Raw genomic sequence first — 8,644 nt, 5'->3', positions numbered from 1 at the left:
TCGCATCTCCTCCTCTGCGGCCCTTTGCGGAGGTTTTCCACTTCAAACCAGGTACATTGTGCTTGAAAGAGACCTTGTTTGCTTTTTAAAGACTTAAGACACTTTGAGGGTCATTCTGACCCCGCCGCCCGCCTGGCGGGAACCGCCAAATGGCCGCTCCGCGGTCAGAAGACCGCGGATGCCATTCTGGCTTTCCCGCTGGGCCGGCGGGCGACTGCCAAAAAAGCGCCCACCGGCCCAGCGGGAAAGGCCCTGCAACAAGGAAGCCGGCTCCGAATGGTGCCGGCGGAGTTGCAGGGGTGCGACGGGTGCAACTGCACCCGTCGCGATTTTCACTGTCTGCTAAGCAGACAGTGAAAATCTTTATGGGGCCCTGTTAGGGGGCCCCACAACACCCGTTCCCGCCATCCTGTTCCTGGCAGTAAAAACCGCCAGAAACAGGATGGCGGGAAGGGGGTCGGAATCTCTATGGCGCCGCTGCTTGCAGCGCCGCCATGGAGATTCAGCCATGCAGGGGAAATCCGGCGGGAAACCGCCGGATCCCCTTTTCTGACCGCGGCTTTACCGCCGCGGTCAGAATGGGCTGGGAAGCACCGCCAGCCTGTTGGCGGTGCTTCCGTGGTCCCCGGCCCTGGCGGTCTTGGACCGCCAGGGTCGGAATGACCCCCTTTATGTCACTTTTCAGTGATATCTCTACAATTTCATATTGCATCTTTTATCGTTTAGACCTGCAAAGATCCAGATAAATATTATATATTTTTCTAAACACTGTGTGGTGTAATTTTGTGGTGCTATATTGTGTTATTGTATGATTTATTGCACAAATACTTTACACATTGCCTTCTAAGTTAAGTCTAACTGCTCAGTGCCAAGCTACCAGAGGGTGGGCACAGGATAATTTGGATTGTGTGTGACTTATTCTGACTAGAGTGAGGGTCCTTGCTTGGACAGGGGGTAACCTGACTGCCAACCAAAGACCCCATTTCTAACATTGGGGATCAGCGGTGAGGATAGGACTTGTATTTGTGCAGTGACATACAGTAGCTAAGTATTTAACTAACTACCCACAGTTGAAAGTCAACTTGATTTTTTCATCTTTTTTGATTTTGGTTCTCTGATGTCCTCCTGGATATATTGTTGATATTTTGGACTTTGGCTTTTGGTTTTGCCTGTGATACCTTGCCAGATTGGGAACGGGTTCCAGCTTCCCAGAAGGATACGATGAGTCAAACTTTGTACCTGTTGAATCCCTCACGGCCGAGCTGAGGGTGCATTGCAGAGAAAAGGGACTTCCTATGTCAAGGGGATCCACTAAGATGGAACTGCTAGATATCTTTGCAGCCTGGGGGGAAGCACAATGGGCAGAGGAACAGGCAGCAAAGAACCAAAAGAATCATAGCCCTGAGAATGATTATGAGGAGGAGGACTGCTCAGATGAGGAGGAGGACTACTCAGATGAGGAAAGAGAACCAGTGAGAGATGAATGGCTCCTAGCTGCAGAGCGGGGGATGGAGGATCTAGATGAGTTTATTGAGAGAGCTGAAGCAGCAAGAGCCTTAGCCCGGGAAAAAGAAAGGATTGCAGCTCAGGAGCTGAGCTGTGAAGAACTGAAACTGGAAGCCAGAAGGGCTGAGTCCAGTTCAGATGGTGGCAGCAAAAATCTTGCAACCAGTGCTGCTGAAGAAGTGCACAGGCCCAGAGATGTGGTGCCTGACTTGAAAAAGGGAGTTGACACACACTATGCGGTTCAGGAGTATGAGGTAGTTCCCGTTATGCACAGGGTCCCTGAGGAGGATTGGGGACTGGCACAGGGAGTCTTATTCCTGCTGGGGGGAGGGACACTTTACTGGCTCTAGAAGAGAGTGACAGGGAAAAGGGTTCCCCCCTGGTGGACGTCCTGGATATAGAATGTGGAGACATCCCAGAAGAGTATGGGTTGAGTGTCAGGGACAGTCAGATACTGTCTCACCAGTCTCAGGAGAGTGATGTAGAGTGCTTTTTCAAGGCTGAGTCACTGGATGGTTGGTTGAAGGGTACTTTGGTTAATACATGTGAAGGCCAGAGTGATGTAATTGCTGGAGAGCATATGTCTGGTCCTTATTGTCCAGAGCTACGCCAACACCAGGTGGAGTGTGAGTTCTCTGACCCCAGGGAGCTTACAATGGAGGCAGACTGCTGGGTGAGTACCAGAGAGTCTGAAGAGGCATTTGGGGGTGCTCCTGAAGGGAGTGGTCTAGGTGTTCACCAACCAAGTGAGGTGGGAGAGGATTGTAGTGTCCCAGGTAGGTCCCAGGTCCTAGAGGGTTCCATGAGGGAACGCCAGGAGGGAAGCCTAGCCTGTACCGTAGGGCCACCTGTTGAGGGAGACCCCGCAGTGTCAAAAGAACTTGGGGGGGGGTGACAGTAGCCAGCATCCCACCAGTTCTGGTGTCTGGCAGTACCACTCCTAGTGATGGGGTGCAGAAGTCCAGACAGAGGGTTTAGAGGGGGCTGCGGACCCCAGTGGAGGTCCTGGAGAGTCAGGGGTCAGCTCTGAGAGCAGAGCCCCCCAGGAATGACCCAGATGAAACCATTTCTGGTTTGGGGGAGATCCAGACTCTGCCAGATGGGCAGAGGTCAGGAGACATGCGCCAGCCAGACTTGTGTTTGGGCCTTGGGGATGGTGTGTCCCTTGTGGGGGGTGAGTGTGCCCACCAGGAAGTCCTGGCGTGGCAGGCAATTGTTCAACCTCAGGGTGGTGACTCTGGGTTGGATGACCAGGTTCAGGGGTTAAACTCTGGCCTGGTGGGAGGTCAGTGTGCCCCCCAAGAAGTCCTGGGGTGCCAGGTAATGGTTCAACCTCAGGGTGATGACTCTGGGTTGAGGGACCAGGTTCAGAGGGTAAACTCTGACCTGGTGGGGGGTAGGTGTGCCTCCCAGAAAGTCCTGGTTTGCCAGGCAGTGATCCAGTCTGAGGGTACAGACCCTGGAAGGCCAGGTTCAGGGTGTCCCTCCTGACCTGGAGGAAGGGGCTACTGATAACAGTGCCCCTACCATGTTGTCTTCTGGGGAGGCCACTCCTAGTTGGGGGTGCTGGACCCCAGAAGGGAGGGCAGGGGGAGGAAAGCCACCCCCCGGGCCCTAGTCCAACCTGAGGGTACAGACCCCAAGTTGGAAGACCAGTTGCAGGTTAACAGACCTGTACTGGTGAAAGAAGGGTGCAGGGCTGCTTCTATAAGCACCCTGACCATGTTGGACTCTGGGGGTGCCGCTCCAGGAGGGAGGTTACAGAGCCCCAGAGGGGAGGACCAGGTTCAGGCTGTCATCCCTGACCTGGTGGAAGGGAGAGTGGTCAAAGGGTGGCCAGCACCTGGGGCTACCGCCCCCCACTCTCCACAGCCACAGTGGTTGGAAAGCTTTGAGAGGCCTGGGGCCTGGATCTCATCTCTGACAGCTGTCAGTAGCCACTGGGGCTTGCTGTCCGGGTGGACAGAGTTATCTTCGGGAGGGGACAAGAGTCACACCCTGGGGGTAGAGTGGACAACACCACACTGTGTTGGCCCTGGTGGTACTATCCGGCCCCTGGGACACATCTGTGAGAAAAGTAAGGTTAGGTGCTGCACAGATGGTATCCGCAGCTGAGGAAAAAGGTTCCCCATGGGTTGGCTTACTGGACCCTGAGAGTATGGACAGAGGGATCCAACTGGAGTCAGGAAGGCGAAGAACTGGAACATGCCCCTGCTGTTGTGGGCCTGGGTCCTTGTTCTATCACCTCAAACAGGGAAGTACATCAGGATAGTGATTGTTCTCCCCTGGCTTTAGGCTGGTGGGGGGTCATGTTGGACCTGACCTTTTTACAGGGTCATCCCCAAACTTTTTGCCTCCTTCCTCCTAATTTTTCTGACCTGTTGTTGTTGGCTTTTGAACTCTGGGCACTTTACCACTGCTAACCAGTGCTAATGTGCATATGCTCTCTGTAAATTGCACTGTTGATTGGTTTATCCATGATTGGCTATTTGATTTACTTGTAAGACCCTAGTAGAGTGCACTATATGTGCCTAGGGCCTGTAGATTAAATGCTACAAGTGGGCCTGCAGCACTGGTTGTGCCACCCACTTAAGTGGCCCCTTTACCTTGTCTCAGGCCTGCCATTGCAAGGCCTGTGTGTGCAGTTTCCCTGCCACTTCGACTTGGCATTTAAAAGTACTTGCCAAGCCTAAAACTCACCTTTTTCTACACATAAGTCACCCCTAAGGTGTGCCCTAGGTATCCCCTAGAGGAGGGTGCTGTGTGGGTAAAAGGCAGGACATGTACCTGTGTAGTTTATATGTCCTGGTAGTGTAAAACTCCTAAATTTGTTTTTATAATACTGTGAGGCCTGCTTCCTTCATAGGCTAACATTGGGGCTGCCCTCATACATTGTTGAAGTGGTAGCTGCTGATCTGAAAGGAGTAGGAAGGTCATATTTATTATGGCCAGAATAGTAATACAAAATCCTGCTGACTGGTGAATTTGGATTTAATATTACTATTTTAGAAATGCCACTTTTAGAAAGTGAGCATTTCTCTGCACTTAAATCTTTCTGTGCCTTACAATCCACGTCTGGCTAGGTTTAGTTGACAGCTCCTTGTGCATTCACTCAGACACACCCCAAACACAGGGTACTCAGCCTCACTTGCATACATCTGCATTTTGAATGGGTCTTCCTGGGCTGGGAGGGTGGAGGGCCTGCCCTCACACAAAGGACTGCCACACCGCCTACTGGGACCCTGGCAGACAGGATTGAACTGAAAGGGAACCTGGTGCACTTCTAGGCCCCTCTTTGAAGTCTCCCCCACTTCAAAGGCACATTTTAGTATAAAACAGGGCCTCTGCCCTACCAGCTCAGACACTTGCTGGAGAAGAAACCTGAACCAGAACCTGCATTCTGCCAAGAAGAACTGCCTGGCTGCCTAAAGGATTCACCTGACTGCTTTCTACAAAGGAATGCTGCCTTAATGTTGCCCTGCTGCCTTGCTGAACTCTTGCCTTGCTGCAGAAGTGCTCTCCAAGGGCTTGGATTGAGCTTGCCTCCTGTTCACTGAGGTCTCAGCACCAAAAGGACTTCTCTTTTTCAACTGGACTCCTTGTGTGCTGAAAAATTAGACAAACAGCTTGTTCCGTTGTGAAAAATTCACCGCACGCCGATCTGGAAAGACGCCGCTCGACCCCGCAAGGAAAAGATCGACGCGACGCCTGCGGTGCGACCGGAACTTCGACGCACGGCCCGCTTGGACAACGCCACCTGAGGGAGAAAATTCCACGCACAGCCCACCGGAACGACTCGCAGCCGGATAACAAGCCCAGGATTCGACGCACAGACCCCGGGACATCTGGTAATCCCGCAACCCACAGAAGGAGACTGTCCGCGCGCCGGAAAATGACGCACGCCTTCCCCGCGTGAAAAATAACAACGCAAGTTCGTGTGTGAAGGGGCGAAACCGACGCACACACCATTTTGCACGCATCACCTCCTCTGCGGCCCTTTGCGAGGATTTTCCACTCCAAACCAGGTACTTTGTGCTTGAAAGAGACTTTGTTTGCTTTTTAAAGACATAAGACACTTTATATCACTTTTCAGTGATATCTCTACAATTTCATATTGCGTCTTTTATTGTTTTGACCTGCAAATATCCAGATAAATATTATATATTTTTCTAAACACTGTGTGGTGTATTTTTGTGGTGCTATATTGTGTTATTGTATGATTTATTGCACAAATACTTTACACATTGCCTTCTAAGTTAAGCCTGACTGCTCAGTGCCAAGCTACCAGAGGGTGGGCACAGGATAATTTGGATTGTGTGTGACTTACCCTGACTAGAGTGAGGGTCCTTGCTTGGACAGGGGGTAACCTGACTGCCAACCAAAGACCCCATTTCTAACAGTGAGGTACTGCTGCATGGCCTGTGAAGTCTTCAAGGCTTTTTCCCACAGTAGAATTATAATCCATTTTGCAGGTCAGGAAAGGAGGCAAAGATTGGAGGTGACCCGGCTAGAGACCCTTTTGCTGGATTTCGAAGGCAGAAGACGAACCCAATAATTCTTTAAAATAGTGACTACCATAAAGCTAAACTGCTCCAAAAGAGCTGGAGGAGGCCAAGATGGCTTGGCTCATATCTTAGAGTGGCTTATATAAATGGGTTAACAAATCAAGCATGTTAATGAATAGATTGTGTCAGATATCAGATATATGCCTGCATATTAATGCGATATGGCACTGAAACAGATATTGAGTCGTGGACAACAGGCCTACTTCCTAAGCAACTGTGACATACTATCACCAGTTGTATGGGTGCATGTTCCCTCAGCCCCCTTGAGGAATTTGTTTTGGACCTCTGTGAGCAATGTATTGCCACACTTGAATGGGATTTTTCAGAACAGGATTTAGAGGAGGACAAACAGTTGTCCAGCAGCTTCAGGGTATTCAGGGTGACAAAACACTAGGCCACACTGTGTTCCTTACAGACTGTTTCACAATGCTGTCACAGGTATACTTGCCCCTTGTAATGCTTGTGGAGGCTCTTTAGAAGGAAGACTTCCTGCCACACTTGCGACTAGCTCAAATAATCCAAATCAGGTAAGCCCTTGAGGGCATGCAACTCTTACTGCCCAATTTCATTATTAACTATTGAGGTCAAACTGCTTTCTGAATTATTGACCCCTCATCTGACTGAAGTGATAAAATCTGATACATCTAGATCTGAGTGGCTTAATGCTAGCCTAAGCCACCAGACACAATACTAGATGGCTGTGTAATGTACTGGTACTGACTCACCGACTGGAGAATCCCTTTGCCCTCTTGAAGATAGGCTTTGAATAGGCCTTTGGTTCAGTAGAATAGGAGAAGTTGTCTCATTTTTGGAGATGATTAATTTTGGACCTACATTTATTGGGTACACTGGTCTACTTTACAGAAACCTGATCATCGGGTGAGAGTTGGTGGACTGGCTGAGAAGAGATATCTTGGTGACAGGATTTGATTGGTTACTCACACTTTCAGACAGTCTTGTAATATGCAATGGATCTTCTCATTTACCTACAACACCCTTCCTTGTAGGGGCCACTACTGTTGAAAATTCTTCACATCTTAGCAAATGGCCAGGCCTTACATTTAGTATAAATAAGTCCATTGTCCACATATTGAGGGTGAATGTGGTGGACCTACAGTGGGTTGGCGTATCTGGGATGACAGAGGAGTGCAATAGCTTGTAACACCTAGGGGTCTAGTTATCAATCGGCAGATGGGCACAGTCATGCATTCCAGATGGACTGCTGGTCTCCCTTGCCCCTTTCCCTCTTGGAGAGAAGAACCATCTTCAAGATGATTTCACTGCCTCACATATTAAATAAATAGCAGAGCTAATGAAACAAACTTCACTGTGATATTTTCATTCATATAACTGTGATGTTGTGGTGCCAGTGTGAGGGAACTAAGCACCCCTTATCTTAAAGGGCAAATACCATACGTCTACTAATGATGAGGGTATTGGAGTTGCTGATCTCATGGTATATTATAGGGCATCACAATTAGTAGTGATTAACAAACAGCTAAACTGCACAACACAGGACCAAGCATACATGACTGAAAGTAGGCAATGAGGGAAGCACATCCCTTGCACTATCTCTATTATGGAATACTGAATTTCAGCAAACCCCTGGCAACACATATGGCATAGAAGATGTGCAGGGACACCCTGAGCGCAATGTGATGTTATTGTAAATTGAAACAGGAAACCCCACTGTGGTAAGAAATGTGTTTGGGACAGCTCCACTCTCTCCAGGGTTGTAGCAGATGGGACAACATTGGTGTGTTGAATCTTGGAGTTGGCTGGTAACAACCTGTGTAGGTTTGGAGACCTACAAGGAACTTACAGAATGCATAGTGTTAAAAATTGGCTTTTCTGCAGGGTCACCCCCAATCCCCAAACCTTTTGCTGTCCTATTCTCTTCTCTTCCTCCTCTTTTATTCTGACCTCATGTTTGCTAGCGTTAGGACTCTGGGCTCTTTACCACTGGTAAATAGTGCTAAAGTGCATGTACTCTATGGTTAAAATATGGTAACATTGGCTTATCCGTAATTGCCATATTTAATTTACTTATAAGTCACTAATAAAGTGCACTACAGGAAGTGTAAATTGAATGCTACTGGTGAGCCAGCAGCACTAATTGTGCCACTTCACTAGCCCTTCACATGTCTCAGGCCTGGCCTGCTTAGCGCTTCGGAGATCGGAAGCATTCGGGCCTGGGTGCAAATAGGACAGATGGAACTCCACCACACACAGAACTGCACCGAATTCCAGAGTTTTAAGTGAACTCAGTGAGCTCCGCCCACCCCTGCTTTTTTGAAGTCGCTCCCACTTCAAAGGCAACACTGGGTATAAGAATTGGATTTCTGACCCTAGCAACTCAGTACACTACTAGACCTGTATAGAACCCTGTTAGGAAGAAAGAATGCTGTAATGCTAAAAAGGACTGGCACTCTGAACTGCTGCTCTGGAAGAACTGCTTTTCTGCTGTGCTGTGCTGTGCTGCCCTGCTTCCTGCTGCACTCTGCCCTGCTAAGGACTGGGTCCATCTCACTTGAACCCAGAGTGACTCCAAGGGTGTGCTGGCTTGCATCCTG

This window comes from Pleurodeles waltl, chromosome 10 (assembly GCF_031143425.1).
Source record: "Pleurodeles waltl isolate 20211129_DDA chromosome 10, aPleWal1.hap1.20221129, whole genome shotgun sequence".
Lineage (NCBI taxonomy): Eukaryota > Metazoa > Chordata > Amphibia > Caudata > Salamandridae > Pleurodeles > Pleurodeles waltl.
Note: the sequence above shows the minus strand (reverse complement) of the source record.